Here is a 25208-nt window from a genome sequence, read left to right on the forward strand (position 1 = left end):
TCTGGGGTGGGTGTGGGGGGGGGAGGAGTCAGTGGGGAAGGGGATGCTCTCAGACCCCTCTTCCTGCTTGGCCAGAGTCAGCTGGAAAGGGTTCATGACTCATGACAGCTGGGAGATGAATGAATAATCAGGGCCAGGACCTCTGGGACCTTACATTGCCTCTCCCTGGGGCTGGGGCCGTTCTTAGAAGACACAAGGTCAATCCCTGTGGATTTGAGTAATAAATAACTATCTCCTTGGATAGGTTTTTGTGCGAGATCGTGTGAAGCTGTTTGGTGAGAGCAGAGGGCACCGGGTGGTAGGTATGGGGGCTCCAAAACAGGTGTCAATACCTTGCCTTTATTCCATGTGGGCAAATGGTTTGTCTCTCGCTGTCTACACTTTCCCTCTTACCATGTAGTAAATTTTGAAACAGACATATAGCTTCTCAGCTAAAGTTTACGCTTCATTGTTTTAGTTCATTTACTTAAACCCATCTGAATGAAATTTGAAGAAGTTCCCAAATCACCTTAAGAGTATGGTTCTTAAATAGAGCAGTCTTTTATTTATTTTTATTTTTTTATTTTTTATTTTTTATTTTTTTCAATATATGAAGTTTATTGTCAAATTGGTTTCCATACAACACCCAGTGCTCATCCCAAAAGGTGCCCTCCTCAATACCCATCACCCACCCTCCCCTCCCTCCCACCCCCCTTCAACCCTCAGTTTGTTCTCAGTTTTTAAGAGTCTCTTATGCTTTGGCTCTCTCCCACTCTAACCTCCTAAATAGAGCAGTCTTATTAAAAGTTTTGAAACAGTAGTGAAAGACCCTCCTTAAAATACACAAGCAAAACAAACAAAACCCAAAATAAGTTCTGATGGCTTCACACGCGAATCTACCAAACTTTCAAACACTGTTCCCTTCTCTTTTGAGAAATTTTCTGGGAAATGGAAGCCACGCTAGAGCTAACCAGCTGATTGGACTCCAAATTAAGATGATAGTAAAAGAGAGAAAATTATAGGCCAAAATTATTTAAATTATTTATTACATATAATAATTATTATACATAATATTTATTTATGATTATAAATGCACAATACTAAATAAAATGTTAGCTGTGGAATCAAAAATCTGAGCTAAAAACTACACTCACGTATCATCACTTATTTCTATAGGCCAGATGTAAGTCTACCTAAGTAATCTCCTGAATTTGCAGCCCAAAGATTAGTAAAATTCATGACGTTTGCAAAATGCCCTATGCCATTTAGCACACCATCACCATGGGAGTTATAACAGGTGGCAAAAATCATGGGGCTGTGATAGAATTCTGCCTACCACAGATAGTGAGACACTTCCTAAGCCACCCTACCTCTCATCACCCAGAGCAGAGCCACAATTGGCACCAGCGACCTGGCCATCATCTTCAGGAAGTGAGGTCGTCCCCACAGACCATCCCTATGGCACATCTTCCCTGCGGCTGTGGTCTTATGTCACCCAAGTGGGCAAAGGGTCCAAGCACTGGCCGAGCTCAACCGTCAGTGTCCGGGGATGAGATAGGAAGACTGGGACACAGGCTTTCCGCTGCAAAGAGAGTGGGAAATAGGGCAGAGCAGCAACTCCCTTTATCAAGCTGGCCCTTAAATGTGTTCCCAGTACGTGTCTTTCCTTTCTGTGCATAAGGCAGTTAAGGAATTTGGTGAATGAGGCCAAAAGAGGCAGTGGAGGGAGGGCATTCTGGCAGTACTCTCACTGCTTGGCCCTGATGCTCTAGACAAAAGTTTACATTGATGTCATTTGAGAAACTGACACAGACTCAAAGTCTGATTTCCCCAGTGCTTTCTGCCCCGGATGTATATCCATCCCCACCACCTACCCCATTCCTCCATGCCCCGAGCCCACACAGCACTGGAAATGGCCTGGCTTCTCAGCAGTGACGGCTGAAGAATGGCTGGAGTGCATTCGTGGCCAGTGTTGGTGGGGGAGAAGGAAGTGGTGGCCGTGGTGGATGATGCTAGGGGGTCGGTGGGGCAAGCCAGACAGGAGAGGTTTAGGGGCTGGGTCCAGGCAGTTTCTACATATGGGTTTTATAATGAATGTTCCAGAATAAGCAGCTCTTTCACTAGACCATACTTTGTGTGTAATGGATGAAACCACACAAAACCCACGAGACACGTTGTAGGAAGATGCATGTTCACCATGGTGATTTGGGAATCGATGAAGGGCCAGTGGTGGGGGCAGCCTGTTCATTGCCTCATAAAGTAACGTTCCTTTTCTTGTGGCTACAGTTTGGTCTGGACGGTGGCAGCAGGCTCCCAGGGTGGAACAGGAACGAGAGGGGAGGTACGTGGTGGGAGATGGTGGTTCAGGGACTCGGCAAGACCGCCAGAGTCTCTGTGTGCTGTTGGGGGAAGGGGGAAGGGGAAGGTGTGTACGGAGGGATGTGTTTGTCAGTGTGTGTGTGCGGGGGGTGAATAGGACTGAAGTCACACAGACAGAGAATAGGTGTCAATAACTATAAACTTGTGATATTTCTTTTTTTTTTATATATGAAGTTTATTGACAAATTGGTTTCCATACAACAATGATATTTCTTTTTTTAATGTTTATTTTTGATAGAGAGAGAGAGACAATGTATCAGGAGTGGGGCAGAGAGAGAGGGAGACACAGAATTCAAAGCAGGCTCCAGGCACTGGTCTGTCAGCACAGAGCCCGATGCAGGGCTCGATCTCATGAGCTGTGAGATCATGACCTGAGCCAAAGTTGGACGCTCAACTGACTGAGCAATCCAGGCGCCCCAACTTGTGATATTTCTTAGTCCCTATTTTGAGCCCAACTTTTATTAAGAGATTTCATTGGTAGCATTGAAACAGAGCAATAATATGGATGATGGAGGTAATAGTCCTGACTGTTAGTACTATGACATTAAGTACTATTATTATCATCTCTCCTTGGTAGAGGAATTGAGATCTACAGACGTGATGGAATGTGCCATGACCTTAACATGTTTAAATGCTGTAATGAGGCTTTAAACCTAGATCGGTCTGGTTTCTGAGTCTGTGCTCTGGCCAGAGCACTCCCTCACTGGGCCTCAACCTACACACTTCCCCGGAAGATCTGTGGGGACTGGCGTGGGCCTGGAAGTGTGGTAGTTCCAGACACCCACTGCCTGGATGCTGCAGGGGAGGGGGTTCCTGCACCAGGAAAGAGATTGTGCCTGGCGACCTCTAAGTAGGCTGGCCGTATAATTTATCTTGTGGACTGGGACATGTTGGGAGTAAATGGGTCTTTATTAATAACTAAGCTTGGAATAGAGGCATAGGTTAGTCTAACTATTGGATTTATGCCAAGCTCATGAGTCTGGGAGGCACTTCTGGGCTCAAGATGAATTTAATACATGACATCCGTCATCCTTCCAATTCCTCGTGGCCCCCAAACCTCCCCTGCTTCTAAGTTGTCAGGAAACCTCCACAACTTATCACTCAACACAATTCCACTGTGTAAAATGACCTTCCTGTGCATCTGATGTCGAGTCGTTACTGGATGGTGTTTAGGAAGCTTTATTGGGAGAGCAGATGAAGGAGGTCCAGCCAGGAATCTAGGGCAGTATATTGTGCTGTGAGGTGATCGTGGCCTTTGCTGGAGCAGACTGAACTTGGGATTCCTGGGCGGTATCAGATATACAAGTGGGGCTTTTCAGTCATTTACCATCCCTACTTTATTTTACTGTAATTACAGAGCCGTCAGGGACATTTTCCAGGGGGGCCACATCCCATAAATCTTTAAAAGAAGGTTTGTTTATTGCCCACCAGCTACATAGAACAGGTGCATCTCACAACGAGAATTCCGTAGTGAAGAGTCCCCCACTGTCCTCTCCTTAGGGAGCACCATCAGGATGTTCGAGGAGCATACGTTTCCACAGGGAGATTTGACCAGAACATTATTTTCTTTTCTCACTCTCTTTGCCTCGATTCCCCTGGTGAGAACATGTCCCTTTCCAATATCACATTATTGTTGTTGTTGTTGTTTCATTCTTCAAGTTTGCACAGAATGGTATATCTTCAGTAAAATAATGCTACGGTGTATGTAACCCACAATTTCTATGCTAAGTGAAATAAGTCATACAGAGAAAGACAGATACCATATGTTTTCACTCTTATGTGGATCCTGAGAAACTTAACAGAAGACCATGGGGGAGGGAAAGGAAAAAAAAAAAAAAGGTTAGAGTGGGAGAGAGCCAAAACATAAGAGACTCTTAAAAACTGAGAACAAACTGAGGGTTGAAGGGCGGTGGGAGGGAGGAGAGGGTGGGTGAGGGGCATTGAGGAGGGCACTTGTTGGGATGAGCACTGGGTGTTGTATGGAAACCAATTTGACAATAAATTTCATATTAAAAAAAATAATGCTATGGAAAACAAAGTTGCTCTTTGGCAGCTTCAGTATTTTGTTTATATCCTGCCCCCTCCTATTTTGTACTCCTCCCTCACCCCTTTTTCTTGCGCAATGATGAAGGGGGCTGTGTCCGATTTGGGGAACTGTGAGCACCCCCAGAATTCCACTGCCACTGTTAGAGAGGCACGCTAGCATACGAGGACCTTGGGTTACTCAGCAAAGTGACTCAGTTTGGGGAGTGTGGTGAAGGGGAGTTCTCACGGATTATAGCTCTGCTGTCAAAGTGTGGGAGGCAGCCAGACTCTTGGTCTTTGGGGAGTTGGATTCTCAGCCTTTTCTATCCTGCAGCTGCTTTCTGGGCTGGCAGTTACCCATGCATTCATTCATTTGCTCTGTCATTCTTGTTTAGCCAGAAATACTTACTGAGTGCCTGCTCTGTCCCGTGCATTGGTTTTGCTGGAGCCCGAGCTCGAGCCCGGTGCATTGGTTTTGCTGGAGAACATGACTGTCAAGGTCTCTTCTGGGAATGGGATGTCTAGATAGAAAAGGAAAGAGGGAAAAGAGGGTGTCACTGCTCCCTGGGACATTTTCTTTAACGCCCACCCTGCATATTGGGACCTTGCTCCATGGTCTCTCTCGTTCCCTTGGCTGGATCTCCAGGCGTGAATATTCTGGTGGAGCGCTGGCTATTTTTATCAGGCATGATGAGTGAGCTGAAGACACGTCAGCGGACGTAAGTAGAGAATTAGAATTCAAAAACCAGAAGAGTATATTGTTAAGAAAGAGAGAGAGAGAGAAATAAAAAAAAAGTATACTGTACTCTCAAAACAAACATGAAGAATGTTTGTAAAATTCCAAGCCTTTTGGCCATGTCCTGGAGCAGTACGTGAGAGTCTCGATCGGAAGTACATTCATCTTGGTGAACATGGTCCCTGTTGTTAGGGGCTAGAAAAATAAGACAGTGGAATATAGTAGGAATTATTTTACTCTTTGTAAAATAACCTCGCCACTATCTATCCACAAGGCTTCTATTTGTCATTTGGAGGGTATTTGCTATACATTTTACGTGTTTATGAGAGGCTGAAGACAGGTCTTACATCATGTATTGCATGGTACCAGGCAGATGTAGATCCTGGCTTCTGGAAAATTCTAAATGCTTGTTATTATAACTATTCTCACATTGCCAGCACTGATTTAGTACTGAGAGGTCACAAAAGCTCTCTACTTTAGCCAAACCTGAGGGAAGCCCCCCCTGAGTACTTGTTCTGACTAGGTCCTGACTTTGGCCCCCATCTTGGCATGTTATGTCCAGTTTTTGCAAGAAGTCTTGCTGGATCAGTTTAGTAAAAACCCTACCCTTTGATATCTGATCAAATGTCCCGTCCCTAGCCCTCCTTATATCACCCTGTCCTGCCTTCAGTAGGACTCCTGTTTGGTCAACCTAGCAAAAATTCTTAGAGACCTGATGTGTCCTCTTAGGGATTTTGCATTACTGACTGCACCCTCCTTCTTGGCTGTAAGTCTCCACTTGATCTTGTATTCAGAGCAGAGTCCTATCTCTATCCCCTACGACAAAACCCCGTTACAGTTTTCCCCTTGGATAAAGTCTACCTTACTATCTTTAACAAATGTCATGAATAATTTTTATTTAGCAGAGGGCCCCAGTCCTAACGATGAGCACAGACATAGGGAGGGGAAGGGAAGCAGAAGGTACGGCCCACGCCCATGATGGACGCATCCTGAGCCCTGAAGCAGGGTGTCAGCCATGTTGGGGACTGGCTTGGGCCATGGCACTGGTGGGGAGGTGGTCACAGGGGACATGGGACTAGAGGAAAGGAGCCTTTTAGCAAAGCTCTGCCCACATTAGAAGCCCCTGTCTTGGACCGGGCACGGTGGGATGTCCAGAGAGTGAAGGGTCAGGGAGTGTTGAGGGGCCAGCAGGTCTGGCCAAGGGATGTCGCCCACTCAGCAGGAGGCAGTCCCAAGGAAACAGGAGGGGCACATGGGCCATCCTTTGCCCCTTGGAAGTATCCAATGGGGCTAGAGTGTGGGAACGTTTTCCGGGCATGGGCGGTGGAGGAACGCCCGCTGGCAGGGGTGAAAAAGGAAGCTTCTGCCCACAGCCTGGGAGCAGCTCAGCCCAGATTCTCCACCCTTCTCTCAGCACACGCTAGAGCAGCCTGTCCCAGCCCTTTCTGGGCACGCTGCTCCCTTGCTCCGGTCACTCTGTGCATCTTCCTACCGTCCCAGACTAGATGGGCAAGTTCGTGCTCCTGCTCCTGCTCCTGCTGCTGGTGGTCTCCCCTTTCGTGTTCTTCCAGGGAGTGGGTGAGGCCCTGGGCTGGCTGGGCAGGGGGTGAGGATATACAGGTAGGCTGGGGAGCCATGCCGGCATGGTGATCTGACCTGGCTGGGAGGGAACGAGGTTAAGGGTCAGGTTCTGGGATGATCCACCCACGAGGGGTTCAAGGTCTCTGTGTGCTGTCCCTACTCTGACTCCTCCCAGGGAAACAGCTCAGGTCCCTTCCCAAGGTCTCAGAGTGGGGTAGTCGCTCCCTTGGGGCCGACTGGGGCCGAGGGCTCTTGTCACTTTCTGGGTTTGGGTCTGGCTGGGATGGAAGAGCCAATGGTAGCTCAAGACTTTCTATGAAGATGTAGCCTAGGGTAGTGTTCTAGCAGGAGCAGGTCATTGAAGGCTTATGTTGAACCAGTTTTGCCAGAGCAAGTGCACTGTTGCCACTTAGATATGTTTGGCCATTAGATGACTTTTAGGGGAGGTATAATAGGAAATTTTGTGAGACCGCATCCCCACCTTAGAGCTTCCACAGTCCTTATATCTTACCATTTTCTAATGGACTCCTGGTCTCAGGCAGCTGTATGTAGATGCTCTCACTGTGTTCTGCATAATGACATCATAACTAAGGGGATACCTTTCACTTTATTTTTAATGGAATCAAGATCCCTGGGCCAAAGGCCCATATCCTTAAAGAATTAATGGATGTAATCCAATGGGGGAATGTTTCCAAGCTTTAAGAGTATATTAGAGGAGGTGTTTAGGGTCATGGTTTCCCCTTGAACTCCTTGGCCCTAGCAGTGTCCTAGCACACTTTAGTCTCGCTCCATTCAACCCTGGGATTAGCCTTCATGTCTCTTTCCATAGCTCCAGCCACATTATGTATGGTCTGCAACAATTTTAAGAGAGGTCATTGTTTGAGGGGCAAGGCCAATTGTACCATGGAACAAGGTCCTGGATGCAGAACCAGAGATTTCTTCATTTTCACTGAGAGAGGTAATGCTGTTGAGTGAGGCTCTACGGGCTTGAGCTGGTGCCTGCCTCCTGATACTGCATAGGGGTCCTCCACTCTGAGGGGATCTTGCTGGGAGGTGGGTGTGTCCCAAGTCTGGAGGCCCGGCTTGGCATGGTTGGGAAAGTCCTCTTATTCTGAGCTCCAACTTTTGCTGTCTGACCCTGAGTATGATCGTCCTTCTCTTCCAGATGGATGGAGCTACAATCACACTCAACTGGACTGCTTTGATCATTGTTTACCTTCAAGTTTCCATTTTGGAGTCCTGAAGATTTCGAGCTTTTGCTGTAAAGGTCAAGATTTCTGTAATAGATACCAAGGAAAAGGACAGGAATGGAAGCCTCGCTAACTGTTCTGCCTTTGTCGGTGTAGGTGTCCGCTCCCCCTTCCCCATCCTTGGCCTCTCTGGTCCTCTCTCCCTCCGCACGTGCTCCTGAGGAGCGCAAAACATCCTCCTGTCTCTGCCCGGTTTCTCTCTTCACTCCTCTCCTGCCCACTGGTGCCTGCCCCCCAACACCAGGCAGGGTGGGTTCACCCTTGCGCCATTTCACCTGTCAATCACCCGCTCTCCTCACCTCGCATCTCCTCCTCCCGCACAATCACTGTGCTTCTCTGTCTGGCCCGCTGCCTGGTTTCTAATCCCACAACTCAGGAGCGACTGCCAGGTGCCCAGACAGGTGATGGGCTCCATTTTGCACATCAGGAGTTGGAAGGGTCCGTGGAAAGCTCAGGAAAACGTGTCCAACTGGCAGATTGACAGAGAAGCCTCAAAGTGCACGAAGGTGCCAAGGCCCGAGGCAGATGGGATCACCAGCTTTAGGTGTTATGCACATTCTCTCAACCTACTGATGGCTCAAGTTCAGAGACTCCCAGAGGTTGTCGAGGGAGGCGAGTGGGGGTGGGGCTGGGTGAATCACAGCCATGGGAGACCATGGGAGAGAAAGTGGGGGAAGGCCACAGAGGCAGGTGGGGAACCAGGACAGAGGGGCGGTGCTATCTGTTTTCTGTGACAACTTGCAGGTCACTGGCAGAGCAGGTTGAATGGAGAAGTGGCACAGAGGCCACATTACGGAGGGTTGAGGAATGAAGGGACCATGACAGGAGGACATAAGGGGTATCAGCCACTCTTCCAAGGAGCTTGGGAGCAACTGAGAAAGTGGAATAGTATCTTTTATAAGAATAGTGAATTTCATACATTTTTAGATTTTATTTCTGCAGCAATAGTACAGTTTCCTAATGATGCAAAATTTGAGGTACAAGTTTGGAACCACCTTAATCCATGTAGAAATTCATATTAAAAATTTTTTAATGTTTTTTTATTTTTGAGAGAGAGAGAGAGAGAGAAAGACAGAGAGAAAGAGAGAGACGAGAGCCTGAGCTCGAGTGGGGATGGTGCAGAGAGAGAGGGAGACACAGAATCGGAAGCAGGCTCCAGGCTCTGAGCTGTCAGCACAGAACCCAACGCAGGGCTTGAACCCACGAACCGTGAGATCCTGACCTGAGCCAAAGTAGGATGCTTAACTGACTGAGCCACCCAGGTGCCCCTAAAAATTCACATTTTTGTTCTAAGACCAAAATATCCCATATTTGTAATTTACTGTAACTCTATGTATCTGGGAAGGAAAGCAGATAACATGACTATGGGTTCACAGCTAAAATTTGTTATAATTAAAGTAGCTGATGACTTTAATGAACCGATCTTGTGGCTTCCTAGAGCTTATCTGCACATTTAATTAATTTGACATTCTTCTTTTCCTTTCTTTATATGGACTGACTTTTCCTTTTTATGTGTCTGCTGTATTTGAAATCTAGAAAATATTGAAATATTATATATTCCCTTGAGATCATTTTATAATTCTGAGTAAATATTATATATACCTATGATATTATTTTATCATTATGAGTATTTTCTACTAATTTTTTTAATATTAATTTAAATACTATTATATAATTCTGGACATAATACCCTATCTTCCATTGATTCTGAGGGGGTTTAGATTAGTGTATTACTGAGGTTATAAATATCTGTTATTTTGTAAAGTCATTGAGAAATTAAAATGCAACCATACGACTGTCTGTATAAAAAAAGATTGTTGTAAATCTCCAAATCTCCAGTGATTTACTTTAGATTTACCCTTTTCTAAAGGCTGAATCCTTCTTTAAAGGAGATTCTTCAGATTTCATGTTTTTGTATATTTTTTATGTGGTTTGTATTATTCTGTGCCATAGCATAAAGAGGAAAAATATCCCAATTATAACAAATATTCTTCTGATTAATATTGTCATACGTAAATAGGGTATTGTTAAATTTGTGATATTTTATCACTGCATGTGCATTATTTGGAAGAAAAAGAGAACAAGTTTTGAAGATGGGAAACTAAGAATCCAGGAAACTACTAGGAATGCAGCTCACTGCTTTTAAAATTTTTATTTTATTTTATTTTATTTTATTTGTATTTATTTTATTTTACTTTATTTTATTTTGCTTTATTTTATTTTATGTTATTTTATATTTTTAATGTTTATTTATTTTTGAGAGAGATAGAGCATGAGCAGGGAAGGGGCAGAGAGAGGGAGACACAGAATCCGAAGTAGGCTCCAGGCTCTGAGCTGGCACAGAGCCCCATACGGGACTCAAACCCACAAACTGAGAGATCATGACCTGACCCAAAGTAGGACACTTAACCAATTGAGTCACCCAGGTGCCCCGCTCACTGCTTTTAAATAGCAATCCCTCGGGGCGCCTGGGTGGCTCAGTAGGTTAAGTGTCTGACTTCAGCTCAGGTCATGATCTCGCGGTCCATGAGTTTGAGCTCCACGTTGGGCTCTGTGCTGACTGCTCAGAGCCTGGAGCCTGTTTCAGATTCTGTGTCTCCCTCTCTCTCTGCCCCTTCCTCCGCTCATACTCTGTCTCAAAAATAAATAAACGTTAAAAAAAAATAAAAAAAAATAGCAATCCCTCCTTGGGAATAAAAAATTTATCCTTTTTATTAAAATTTGTGTAATTCAACTACATCATCAGATCGTTTTCGAGATTAGATGTCATAGAAGTCCCACCACAAGCTGACTAAGACATCTAGGTAATTGATTGGCTGACCACACTGGAAATCAAAAGGATGTTTTTCCAGAGTTGGTCAAATCTAGGAGGTCTGGTTTCATTTCTCTGGGGTTCTCTCACACTGCCTTTTTTTCTTGGGGAGGATTAATCCTCTTGCTGTTTACATTCATGGTTACAAAATGGCTGCATTAGCACCAGGTCTCAGATATATACACATCATCCAGAGAGAGACTTCATTGGTGCCACAATTTTCTTCCAAATTCCTGACATTTACTTGCATAAGACAAGATTAGGTCACATGCCCACTCAAAACAAGTCCTTGGGGCACTTGGGTGGCTCAGTCAGTTAAGTGTCTGTCTTCAGCTCAGGTCATGATCTCACGGTTCGTGGGTTCAAGCCCCGCATCGGGCTCTGTGCTGACAGCCTGAAGCCTGCTTCCGATTCTGTGTCTCCCTCTCTCTGTCCCTCCCCTGCTGACATGCTGTCTGTCTGTCTCTCTCTCAAAAATAAATAAATGTAAAAAAAAATTAGAAAAAAAAAAAACCAAGTCTTTTCGCCAAACCCCGATTATTGACTGAGTCTCAGTTTCTGCACCATCCCAGGGGACCAGGGTGGACTTAGCCTCCCTGAAATCATGTGGTTCTCCAATAGAAATCTGGGGCTCTTGAAAGGGGGAAAGGAGTGGATCCTTGTCAGGACAACCAACAGCTGTCCATCCAGTAGAGTTCTGCACGGAAGCTCTCCTTCCAACTGCCTGCCAAAGACACTACATGACCAAACAACTTTCATGACTGAGGTGAGCTTTGAGAGAGTGAAGGTCCTAGTTTTCAAGGGAGGCCATCCCCACTGGACGTGACCTTGAACCATTCCTGTTCCTGCCCAAACACATTTTCCTCCTGAGAAACACGAGAACCATTACACAACCATAGGGCTTCTGCGGTGAGTCTAGCACATAACATAACAGTGCAGAGGAGAAAATGTCTGAGCGAGGAATATCATACCATCTGTAGAGACATGCTTCCCATGGGGGGAATACCCTAGTGCGGTGTATAAATGGGGAGGACGTGGTGAGAGAGAAAACAGAGCAGGAAGGGACAGGTGCAGTCCCCAACATTTCAGGAACTGACCTTAGCATAAGTCAGCAGCCTCATTTTATTGCGCTTCCTGTAGCCTTCTCATCTAGTCTGCACTGCTAGGTGTCTATTTGTCTCTTCTGGATTTACTATCCTCTTCTGTGCCTCAGTGCTTTAGCACATGCAGTCCTACGCTTCAAATACCTTTCCTTTCCTCCCTGCCTGGTAGTTTCTATTCCATCTTCAAGATTACTGTTCATTCTTCTCTCCATGATTCTTCAACTGATCTTTCAGACAAAGGAACTCTGCCTTCTCAGCTCCCAGAATAGTCTCTCCATTCCTAGATCAGTACATATGATAGATTTTTTTTTTTCTACGTCCACTTTCCTAAATTATACATGAGCCCCCTGGTTCAATCTCCAGGTATAACCACACTATTCATTGCCCAGCATCGTGTTCACAAAGTAGATGCCAAATCAACATTAGATGATTAACGAACCAAATTAGAGTGAAAGTCTATTCTATTTTCATGGCTTTGTTCTCTACTACCTCACTGTCCCATCCTCTATGCCACTGGACTTTAATCTTCCGCTGAGCTGTTCCTCCAATAATGATCACAGAACATTACTATATGCACAACCAGGCACGGCTCTAAACACCCTGCCTGGATAGTCACATTTGAATTTCATCAGAGCTCGGAGACAAACCCTTCCTTTACGCCCATTTTATATATGAGGTCATTAAGCAAAATGCTACAGAGACTTGCTCAAGCTCAGACAGCTAACATATGTATCCCTTGGGATTTAAATCCAGGCTGTATGAGGACAGAGCCTACGCTCGTAACCACCACAGCACAGTAGATGCAAATCTGTATCCTGTTCCCATTTTCTATGTTTATATCCTGTATACCTGTTACCTCGTATTCCTCATGAACATACCCCAAATTGTCTCGACTACAGACCCAATGGCAAGAACAAGTACACATTAAATGGATATTAATCAGCACATTCCTTTCCTGTGTGAGGTACAGGCTTCCAGTTATGGAATGAATAAGTCACGGAGATAAAAAGCACAGTGCCGGGAAAATAGTGGTATTCTAAAAAAAAATTTTTTTAACTTTTATTCGGTATGGAGAGACAGAGACAGAGCATGAGTGGGGGAGGGGCAGAGAGAGCCAGAGACACACAGTCCCAAGCAGGCTCCAGGCTCTGAGGTGTCAGCACAGAGCCCGACGCGGGGCTCGAACTCACGAACGGTGAGATTATGACCTGAGCTGAAGTCCACCGCTTAACCGACGGAGCCACCCAGGCGCCCCACCAATGGTATTCTAATAGTGTTGTGTGGTGACAGAGGGTAGCTACACTTATCGTGAGCATAGCATAAACTTGTTGAGTCACCATGTTGCACACCTGAACCTAATGTATCAGTGTGTGTTAACTATACCCAAATTAAAAAAAGGAGAGCCTTTTTCCTCCGAGAGCCGAGGAAAGGATGAATTTTTAGGTATTGTTTATCGGATGAAGGAAACTGAGTGCTTTCAGGACGTAGGTGTGTGCTGCCGTAGGCTGTCTGACTTTTCTTATGTGAGTTATCGGCACAGAATGCGCTAGAAGAACTAGAAAAAGAAGAGGGAAAAAGACTGTCAGCCCACCCCTGAGAGCAGTCTGAGAATGTGTTGGATCAACATTGCTGTGAAAAATCTCTTACATTTGCCTGGCACATTGTGGAAATCGCCGAATCATCATTCTGTGAGTAAAGGTAGGACTGAGATAGCGTTACACCCCTAAGTCCCACAGCAGATCTGAGAGCAGAAATAAACTGGTCCGATTCCAGAAGCTCCCGGGTATGCGATGCACATGTCACTAAATAGAAGGGACGTCCTCAGGGAAAAAGCAAGGTATATCCTGGTTGTCATTATGTCCAGGCTTCTGCAGTCTCTGGGGGTATCAATCCTCCCCTGAAATACTTTGCCCATCTTCCTTCTTCAATGCCCACCTCACTCCGACCTCGCTAAGAGAGTCACCTCGGCTCCATTGTTTGTGCTGGAAGATCTTAGTGTGTATAGATAGAGCTCTTGTTGTTTTCTCTATGATGATTTGCCTTCTGGCTAATTTGAAAGCTGCTTCAGTACACAGATTTCTGACCTATTTCTCTCACTGTCCCAGCCCAACCCATTTCCAGTGACCAATGCACAAGATGGACCCTCCATGATAAACTAGCTTGTGGGGAGATAACCCCTGGGACAGCCTACAGCAATCTAGGCTGGATGTGGGAGAAGAGGAGAACTGTCATGAGGAAGCCTGAGGCACATGGGCAACGAGCATCAGAACAAGGTAACTTCTTCCTCTCAGGTGGGAGATCAACCCAGAAATCAGATGGCTCCAGGGGTGTGGAGACAACTATCTCCAGGGTTTTTCTGAGCTAAAGAAGAGAAGTGATGAAGAAATCTGTGACTTTCAGCCCATCTCAGAGAGCACTCTTGGAGTTTCCCAGGTCACCATGCCCCTCCACCTTCTCCTGTCCTAGTGGCCAATGCCCATGGCCAAGAGCATCATAAAGGGACTGCAAAGTTGGGATGAACAACAAATGCTCAAGCATCGGCCACCTCAGGTGCCCCTGGACTCCATTGGTGTTTGTTCCATGGATCAGCTGAGGAAGTTATGAGAATGAGAAAGTTACTGCACTGGGCCTTTCTCTGTTCTGTGTAGAAAGCGGTGAATGGGAAATGGCTTAAGGATGCTGCCCCTATCAATCTGTTCTTTACTGTGGGTATTCTTGGGGTAAGGGCCTCAACATTCCTGTTTCTCTGGGCCACAGTAGTGCTGAATTTTCACAGACCAGTGACTGTTAAGTGCCTTACATTCTCTCCTTTTGAATGGAGGTATTTATTACAGTTACTGTTTCCTGCTCTTTTATGTGAGGTGCGTGGAGAGCGGATATATGCCTATTGAGTTCATCTGACCGAAGGCACCACACCCGGCAGCCTCACCCACCCCAGGACCTGATTTAGATGATAAGATCCTGGATTTTCATTTGATACTGTAATGGAATGGGATTATGGATCTGAGCATTTGTCCCAAGAAGACATGCAAAAGGCCAACACGTATGTGAGAAGGTGCTCAACATCATGAATCATCAGGAAAATACAAATCAAAACCACTCAGATATCGCCTTACACTTACCAGGTTGGCTATTGTTTAAACAAGAAAAGAAAACAGGTGTTGGCCAGGATGCGGAGAAAAGGGAACCCTCGCGCCCTGTTGGTGGGAATGCAGCCACTATGGAGAAGAGTATGGAGGTTCCCCCATAAATTAAAAATAGAAAAACCATCTGATCCAGTCATTTCACTTCCAGGTATTTATCCAAAAGAATTAAAATCACTCTTGCATAGCGATATCTGCGTGTCTGTGTTCATTGCAGCATTATTTACAATAGTTAAGACATGGAAACAAGCTAAGTGTCCAGCAGATGAATGAATAAAGAAAATGCGGTGAATATATACAATAGAGTATTAATTCAACCTTAAACAAGAAGGAAATCCTGCCATTTGTGACAACAAGGTGGACCTGGAGGGCATTAGGTTAAGTGAAATAAGCCAGACACAGAAAGAAAAATACTGTGTGATCTCACTTATATGTGGAATCTACAATAGTCAAACTAATGGAAGCGGAGAGTAGAATGCTGGTCACCAGGGCATGGGAGGAGGGTCATGGACAGACGGACTCGTTGACATCCTAAACAGATAGGAGAACAAAGTTTTAGTTATATAAGATAAATAAGTTCTGGAATCTACTGTACAGCAGAGAGCCTATAGATAACAGTACTGTATTGTATACTTAAGATTTGCCTAGAGTAGATCTTATGTTAAGTATTCTTGCCACAAAATGAAATAAATAATAATAATACAAATAATAATATTGGAGATGGGAGGGAATTTTGAGAGACAATGGATATGTGTATGGCCTTGCTGGTACAACGGGTTGTACCCGTTTTCTCAACGGGTTTTCTCAGGTATATACTTATCCCCAGAGTCATCAGGTTGTTTGCATTAAATATGCACAGCTTTTTACACATCAATCATACTTTAAATTTTAAAATATTAAAAAAGCATTTTTAAAATTAATTTTATTTTTTTAAATCTGCATCCAAATTAGTTAGTATAGAGTGCAACAGTGATTTCAGGAGTAGATTCCTTAATGCCCCTTACCCATTTAGCCCATCCCCCCTCCCACAACCGCTCCAAGAACCCTCTGTTTGTTCTCCATATTTAAGAGTCTCTTCTGTTTTGTCCCCCTCCTTGTTTTTATATTATTTTTGTTTCCCTTCCCTTATGTTCATCTGTTTTGTCTCTTAAAGTTCTCATATGAGTGAAGTCATATGATATTTGTCTTTCTCTGATTAATTTCGCTTAGCATAATACCTTCCAGTTCCATCCACGTAGTTGCAAATGGCAAGATTTCATTCTTTTCGATTGCTGAGTAATACTCCATTGTATATATATCACATCTTCTCTATCCATTCATCCATCGATGGACATTTGGGCTCTTTCCATACTTTGGCTATTGTTGATAGTGCTGCTTAAACATGGGTTTTTAAAAAATATTTTTAATGTTTATTTATTTTTAGGAGAGAATGAGTGGGGGAGGGACAGAGAGAGGAGGAGGGACAGAGGATCCAAAGGGGACTCTGTGCTGACAGCAGTGAGCCCGACATGGGGCTCGAACCCACGAACAGTGAGATGGAGACCTGAGCCAAAATCAAGAGTCAGATGCTTAACCGACTGAGCCACCCAGGCGCCCGCGTCATCTACATATTTAATTCCTTTCCTCTGTTCCCCTTTCTTTTCTTCTTATTATTTTATTTTCACCTCTCTGTCTCTCTCCCCCACCCCCATCCCCTAGATTAAATACCTAAATGTGGACACCCAGCACGACAGAGAGGACCTGCGAGCATATCTGATAGATCCTTCTAATGAACTTAGGGGCATTGTATACCGTGCCAAATAACTGATTAGCAGCCCCACAGAACATCAGTCATGCTGGGCTTCTTCCAGGCCACCCTCTGAGTGGGGGGAAGCCAGCCGAGCCCGGAGCAAGCAGAGGAGGAGGAGACCATGCTGGCAGTGGTCTCCTGGCGGAACTGACCGCTGAGAGACCTGAAGGAAGGAACGTGTAGCAGACGGGCGGGGAGGAGGCTGGAACTTATTTGATGAAAAGTGCCAGCCAGGAGGGTGGCAGGATGCAAAGTTGGTGGTAGCGGCCGCAGCATGGTTACCACACGTTATGTTACTTCTCAAGTATTTGGAATACAGACGGATGCAAGTTTTGGAAATCTCTTTGTAAGGTCAGCATGGGTCATGGCTGCATGATCTACAGACCTTTCCGGATATAACTGTGAGGTGTCAAAAGCTTGCCCTGAGAATCAGTTTGCCTTTAAAAATGGTAAGTAGAGCAGCCAATGTGGTGGGACCCAAAATCTGCCTGGAAGAGGGTGTTCTAATGAGTGGTGTTATGATAATGTTAGGAGAGGAGCCAGTGTTGCCTCGGTAGAGGGAAAAATAGAAGAAGTATTAGGCACCCAATATTTTTGACACGTGGGGAAAAGATGTGGCCCCGTTTTGGGGGTTTGTGAAGTCTATGCCAGATGGGAAAATAGTCTTAACCGGAACATACGATGACGGAGACTGAGGAGAGCATCTATCACTAACCTTGGTTTTACAGACAACTGGGTCTTCTGTGCTGGGAAAAGCATTAAGACAAAAAGCCCTTTTGAGCAGCACATAAAAGGACAATAAGGGCACCAAGAAATATGAAGGAATTCTGCCCAACGTTGCAGAAAGGAAAGAATGCATCCCCCAGAAGCAAGACGAATGTGGAGGAAGTCGAAGAAGGTGTGCTGTCAGTAGTAATGGGAGAGCTGGCACAGAGAAACGTGGTGCAGATATTTGAAGAGCGTGCAGCCATCTCGGGGTGTGAATGAGCATTCTCTTTTCGATATCAGGATTATTTCTTGCTAACGTATATAGACATCTTTGTAAATGGTCATCATGAGCAAATGTGCAAATCACGGAGCCATTTCTAATGGAGTACCATGTTGAGCCTGCTATGGTAATGATAAATTTTGATTCTAAAAGCATACTTAATGGATAACTGAACAGATTGTGGGAAGACATATACATACACTGATAGTTTTATTATTCTTGTCTATCTATCTATCTACCTCCCTCTCTATCATTTATGTGTTAGTGCAGGTGATAGATGTGATATCATCTATCTATCATCGATCTATCTATTATCTATCTATCTATCTATCATCTATTTATCATGTGTCATCTATCTATCATCTATCTGTTATCTATCTACCTACCTGTCATCTATTTATCATGTGTCATTTATCTATCATCTATCTATTATCTATCTATCTATCTACCTATCTATCATCTATTTATCATGTGTCATCTATCTATCTATCTATCATCTATCTATTCTCTATCTATCTATCTATCACCTGTCATTCTATTTATTGATCTATCATCTATCTATCTATATACTGATAGCTATGGAAATCTATCATGGAATAATATAGATTTAAGGGAGACTATGTTTCCTTTTATATATAGATATAGCATTTTGATTATAGTATCTTTTAAATTAAAAAGCTATTTGGCTTAGTTCTGTGTGAAATGTGACTTTACAGTCTGACCCTCCTGCGATATCTCTTTTCTTTAGCTTTCTTTCTCTTCCCAAGAAACCGAGAAATAAAATATGAAAACACAAATTTTAATTATACACAGTACAAAGTAAATACATAAATGTAGGTGGCGTTGGGGACTGTAGCTGGCTGGGTTTTGTGTAGGCAATGTGAATAACCCGATTTTGCAGAAGCCGTTTAGAGTGAGGCTGAGGTTGGTAACTCCACAGAATCCAGGAAGCAGACCAGTTCATTCCCTGTCCTAATTGAGGACAGCCGTGTCTGTATATTGAAAGCAATATTGCCATATATTCTCCTTATTTGATTGTTATCAGCATGGGCCAACCTGTCTGGGAAGCGGCGTGCGTGAATATGACAATAATTGTGGTTTGCAAACCAAGACATTAATTGTGTATTTACTTCATTTAACTTCATAATAGAAATTTTTGCCTGAAGATATAGTGACATATTTAGAAAAGTCTTAATGGCTGAGTGGACTCAGTCATTAAACATTTACAACATAATTTTATTTGACCCAAAATGACTTTATACCCAATTCTACATCAACATATAGGAGATCTAACTTTTTGGTTAACTTTAATTGTCCGCTAAATGACTCAAGCTTTCTTAAATATTGTTTTAGGGCACTAAATATCTACTGTGCATGAAGTATCTTAAACTGGTACATATACACAAATTTAGTGATCAAACTGCCATTCATAATAAAAGACAGCACTTAAATTTTGAATCTAAATTTTTTAACTTGATTTTATTTATTTTGAGAGAGACACAGAGAGAGAGCGAGAGACAGCATGCGCGCGCGCGCATACACACACACACACACACACACACACACACACACACACATGCATGAATGGGGGAGGGGCAGAGAGAGAGAGAATCCCAAGCAGGCTCCACACAGCCAGCACTGAGCCCCGCTTGGGGCTTGAACTCACAAATTGTGATATCATGACCTGAGCCGAAATCAAAAGTCAGGCTCTTAACCCACTGAGGCACCCAGGTGCCCCTGAATCTAAATTTTAAATGACTTGTATAGAAAAAAACCTAAAAGTAGTGATTTTCATTTTGCTGTAAGCCCAGTTAGAAGCTATTCAGTTATTTCTTTTCTTTCCTTTTTTATTCAGCTGTTTCTTAAATGTTAATGAGCTTTGGGGTACTTCCTCAAACTGAATGTAATTCGTGAATAAATGCACCTTACACATTTAAACAATTTTTGTACATTGTTCAGACTTTTGGCGTTTCTAAGCTAGATCACATTCAGCACGTATGTGCTAACATTTGAAATACTTCCCAAGATTCTTTTTTTTTTTTTTTAAATTTTTTTTTTCAACGTTTATTTATTTTTGGGACAGAGAGAGACAGAGCATGAATGGGGGAGGGGCAGAGAGAGAGGGAGACACAGAATCGGAAGCAGGCTCCAGGCTCTGAGCCATCAGCCCAGAGTCTGACGCGGGGCTCAAACTCACAGACCGCGAGATCGTGACCTGGCTGAAGTCGGACGCTTAACCGACTGCGCCACCCAGGCGCCCCGAGATTCTTTAAATTGAAACAAGGCACATTATACAGGAGTTGTGAAATAAATGCTACGTTAAAAAATAATGAAAATAAGTGGTATTGGTTTTGCTTTGTGAAAAAATTAAAATAAAAAAATCTATTATGGTTTCCTCCATCCAAGTTCTAAGTACCATAAATATCTGGTAGTGGGGCAGTAAATGGAACTATAATCATTACAGTATAATGTTGATACTACACACTCTGCCCTCAGAATCAGGCTTTATCAAAATCTTTTTTAATGTTTATTTTTGAGAGACAGAAAGGCAGAGTGTGAGCAGGGGAGGGGCAGAGAGACAGGGAGACACAGTTTAGCTTATCCCAGTGCTATAATAACTGTGTGACATTGGGTAAATGATTTAGTCTCTGTTTCAGTTCCCTCATCTGCAAATAAGACCATCCTACAAATCAAAGGAGATAAATCGTATAAAATGCCCAGCAAGTAGTCAGAAGAGCAACAGCTTCCATCCATTGAGGAATTACAATGTTCCAGGCACTGTATCAGGGGCTCGTTAAATATACGATCTCTTTTAATGTCACATGACGATGCAAAGGAGCTTTATAGCTTCCATTTTACAGAAGAAGAGGCTTAGAATCAGGGTGGCGAGGTGTCTTGTCCAGAGTCTTTCGACCAGCAAGCGTCAGAGCCCTCTACCTACCTAGTTCTGTTGGAAGCCAAAGCGTGTATCCTCCACCACTTGGCTCTCCTACCTCAGTGGGCCACGCAGCCAAGGGGACACAGAGGTGAGTTAGAGCAGAGACCGATGGTGTGGTTCTGGGCAGAGTAGGGAAGGGAGGCCTGGGCCACAGTTAGGAGACCAGGGCCATCGGAGGGAAGGAGAGGAGACCGGGATTGGGCCGCAGTTCCGGTGGTCATGGTGCCAATCCCTACGGGAACCCATTTCTGGAATGTAGAATGAGTGCAGTCAGATGCCTCTGTCACTTACCTGCTTTGCACATTCTACAAAGTTAATTAACCTCTCTGACCCACAATTTATTCACCTAGAAAGTAGAGATAATAATAATCTCCTCATTGCACTGGAAGGTTTATGGGGTGATGCATAAGATCACCAGCCCAGCGCTTGCCACACAGTTGATAAGAAACTGCAAACACCTGTGCTTAATAATGTACCTACAAGCCATAAACTCAATCTTCATATCCACAACATAAAGTGGGAGGTGGCCATGGTACAGAGAAGCTAAATGGTTGCCTAAGGCCATTAGGGCTCGTAAGAGTGTGAGATTCAAATTCAGGCAATATGGCATTCTCCTTCAGAATATGTGGTCTTCAATACAAAGTCCTACAAAGACCAGAACCAGTCCCACTGTCCTCATCATACTTACTCATCTCAGCCAGCCCCCAAGAAGGCAGAAGATACTCTTTGGAAAGCCAGGCCTCCTTGTCAGCCCCTTTCCCCCTGCTTCTGGGATCTACACAAACCTAGAGTGTCATTAGCCTGGTGGGATATTGAATCTGTGACATTTGAGAAATGACCTGGGGACCTTTTCCAGGCCATTCTCTGCCCAGCATCCCTTCCTTCTTATCTGGCCCACTACTGAAACAGCCCATGAGGTCCCCTGCATATGGTCTCATTATTCAATAACAGTTGCTACTGTAATCAATTCAGAGGCCCAGGGTGTCCCAGTGAAGACTCCCCAGTCTTGTCCCCCCACTTAGACTTGGAGTTTGGCCCCTAACCAGAAAAGCAGAGCCACACGACCAGGCTGGGTGTTACTTGGGCCCAGACAGCATTTCAAAGTTGCATCACAGTCCTTCTTCATCCACAGTTCATTTCTCTTGGGCATCTCGGCTCTTAAGAGACAGTGTGGGTGGCAGTTGAGGGCGAAGGTATTTCTGGATGTTGATGTTTGTTCAGGAAGGATGGGCAGGATGCCGTCAGGAGGAGATTCCTGCAAATCAGCTGAGTATCTCAGGCTACAAATTCTCTAGCAGGAAGGGTTGGAATGGAACATGGTCCTTCACGTTCAAGCTATTGCAATGGCTTTCATTACAACAGAAGAACACATTTTTCTCCCACTTGGTGATGCGTATATATTCCACACATCTTTTTGGGCAGCCCAGAATGGAATATTGATAGGAATATTCTGAAGAATAACAGAGAGACCCAGGTTAGACTTGGAATGTGAAGGAATGTGGCTGAGAAAGGAGTCCCTGCCTTCCCTCCTGTCCTCTGAGGCAGAACCCAAGACTTGAACCCCCTCCACACAAGGGACGGTTTCCTTCCGGGACAACTGGGTGTCCCCAACACCTCCCCCCACCCCGCAACATTTATAGCGAAGGAGCTGCAACAGCTGTGCTCTCTTAGGGATTCAGTCACTGATTATCAGGGATGGATGGGAATTTGGAGGTCAACCATAAAACCCAATTGTTGCACAAGTGAAACATTTGAACTCAGAGAAGGGAAGTAACAAGCCCTAGACTATTGACTGAGTTAAGCCAGAACTGGTGAGACTAGAGAATGCTGACTCCAGATCTAGTGCCCTTTTTTTGCCAAAGCAATCATAAAATTCAATCTCCCCTCACCCTCCTTCTCTTGCCCTCATCTTACCGCCAGTGAAATGTTGGGTATACACTTCTTTGATCTGACATGCAGAGTCAGGATATTTGGATTGACAGGAACCTAAATTCTTTCTGCAGTTCTTGCCAACAAATTCATCACAGGAGGTGCAAAATATAAATTTCCGTGTAGGATCTGGACATTATATGAGAACCATAGGGTGAGACCAAAGGGGGGAGAAAAGAAGATCGCTGCTGTAGGTATTGAGATTGAGGTCAGGACCTCAACTGAGGCCAGGACTTTGCAGATTTCCCTCTTCCAACCTCTGGGCGTCTCCCTGTAGAACCCAGATTTATTAAGGAGTCTGGTTTTAAGAGTCATGGGGTTACCAGGAAGCTCTTTCCCTTCTTTCCAGGATCAGCTTGCAGTGTTCTGAAAGGGACACTGAAATGGACATTTCTTGCTGGTAGGGATGGGCTAGGTTATCTGAGAGAGAAGACCCAGTGTCCAGTGGGGGAAAGAAGGAGGAGGATCTCTCTTCTGAACTATTTATCAAGACCTGGGTCTTAGTTGAAACAAAAGGTGCTACAGGTCTCTAGCATGCCTATCTGTAGACCCCAGTGGTTCTGCATCATCCCTTTTCCTTACACCATTCCTGAAGTTAGAGTTTGGGGAAGCTCCTGGACAGCTGCAGTGGCAGGATCCCCAGGAAGAGTTTCCATGGTAGACAAGGGAGTTTGCAGCAACCAGAGGCTCAGGGCCCAGAGCCCACGAACGCTGTCAGGACTTTTTAGGACTTTGCTCCTGGAACTCATCACCCTGCCCCCTTTGCCTCCCTGCCATAGGACTCACCCTCCGTGGAAGACCAGCACAGAACCAGGAGGGCTCCTGGGAACAGGAGAAACCGGAGCCAGTCCATATATGTTAGGGAAAGGATGATGAGGCAGGCAATCAGGCTCCAGGAAGGGTTCAGTAATGGAGCACAAGACAGGATATGGGGTGGAGAAGAAGCTGTGATCTCCTCTCTAGTCTCCTACTCTGTGAGTTATGTCCTAGACTATGAAAGGCACAGTTCATTTACCTATATTGGGAGGCTCTGCCTCTAAAAGAGTGGGTGTTGTGCTTCCTCCCCCCACTCCATTCCACCGCCAATGCAGGGCCTCAGCCAAGGAACTTGCACAAGGAAAAGGTGACCTTGCTTCTCCCAGAGAAGGCAAAGGATCTAAGTGAAGCAGAGGTGGGAGCCACCATCAGATTCCACATTTTCTCTGGGTGTTCAACTTTCTACGTGTGACGCTACCACTTGCCCCACTGAGCCCTGGCATCGGGCTTTGTCCTACAGGCTTACAAGTGCACGGCACACTCCTGTGTTGTGTTGGATTCCTTGAGTCAGCTAAATCATGTATCATTGCTATAGGACTCAATTACTTTCAGAGAGTTTCACAGTATATTCCACCTAATAAGACTAAAACCTGTTCAGAAGAAGCATTGGTCACCATGGACCAGAAGAAGAGAGCAACAATTGATAGAGGAGGTATAATGTAAAGAATGGTAGGGTTGGGTTAAGCAGAATCAAGGTCATTGGCATTCTATAATGAGAGAAAAGTGCATGTGAAGTTCTAGAGATGGGAACAGATGTCACAGATCAGATGCTCTTGTCGTAATGTCTTTATTTGGTTTTGATATCAGAGTATTGCTGGCTCCATTAAATGGGTTAGGACAAATGAACTCCTCTTCAATTTTCTGGAAGACTTTTTCTAGAATTAGTAGTATACCTTCCTGAAATGTTTCACAGAGTTCACCAGTGAAGCCATCTGGGCTTTCCTTGTGAGGTTTTTTTTTTTTTTTTTTAAATTTTTTTTTTCAACGTTTATTTTATTTTTGGGACAGAGAGAGACAGAGCATGAACGGGGGAGGGGCAGAGAGAGAGGGAGACACAGAATGGGAAACAGGCTCCAGGCTCCGAGCCATCAGCCCAGAGCCTGACGCGGGGCTCGAACTCACGGACCGTGAGATCGTGACCTGGCTGAAGTCGGACGCTTAACCGACTGCGCCACCCAGGCGCCCCTCCTTGTGAGGTTTTTAACTACAAAGGCAGTGTTTTTAACAGATAGAAGTGAGGTTGCCTGGGGGGCTTAGTTAAGCATCTGACTCTGGGTTTCAACTCAGGTCATGATCTCGCGGTTTCATAAGTTCAAGCTCCGTGTTGGGCTCTGCGCTGGCAGTGCAGAGTCTGCTTGAGATTCTCTCTCTCTCTCTCTGTCCCTCCCCTACTCATGCTGTCTCTGTCTCTCTCAAAACAAATATATAGGCTTAAAAAATAGATAAAGAAATGTATTTCTTACTTTTTGAGCATCCTTGGGCAGTTGGAACCCTTCGAGACTTCCCATTGTCTAGCACAATAAGCACCATATGCATTTGCCTATTACAGTTGGCTTTTGTGAGGACTTCAGATAATATATTTGCAGTGTTTACAACACAGAGCAAGTGCTTAGAAAACAACAGTCCTTATTACTGCTATCGTCTAAGGAGAAAAAGAGCCATCTTTAATGAAGACAAAAAAATGCTCTAGGCTAATTTTATACTATAGAATAACAGGAATTCAAAAGATTCAAACACTAG

General features: G+C 44.6%; 1 pseudogene; it reads left to right on the forward strand.

The window, feature by feature from the left end:
* Window positions 1-13655: 13655 nt before the first annotated feature.
* Window positions 13656-17753, forward strand: LOC124505887 (protein FAM3C-like; annotated as a pseudogene).
* Window positions 17754-25208: the final 7455 nt, after the last annotated feature.

This window comes from Lynx rufus, unplaced genomic scaffold, assembly GCF_022079265.1.
Source record: "Lynx rufus isolate CCGP_SWC_20201006 ecotype Redwood Valley unplaced genomic scaffold, mLynRuf1.p SCAF_9, whole genome shotgun sequence".
Lineage (NCBI taxonomy): Eukaryota > Metazoa > Chordata > Mammalia > Carnivora > Felidae > Lynx > Lynx rufus.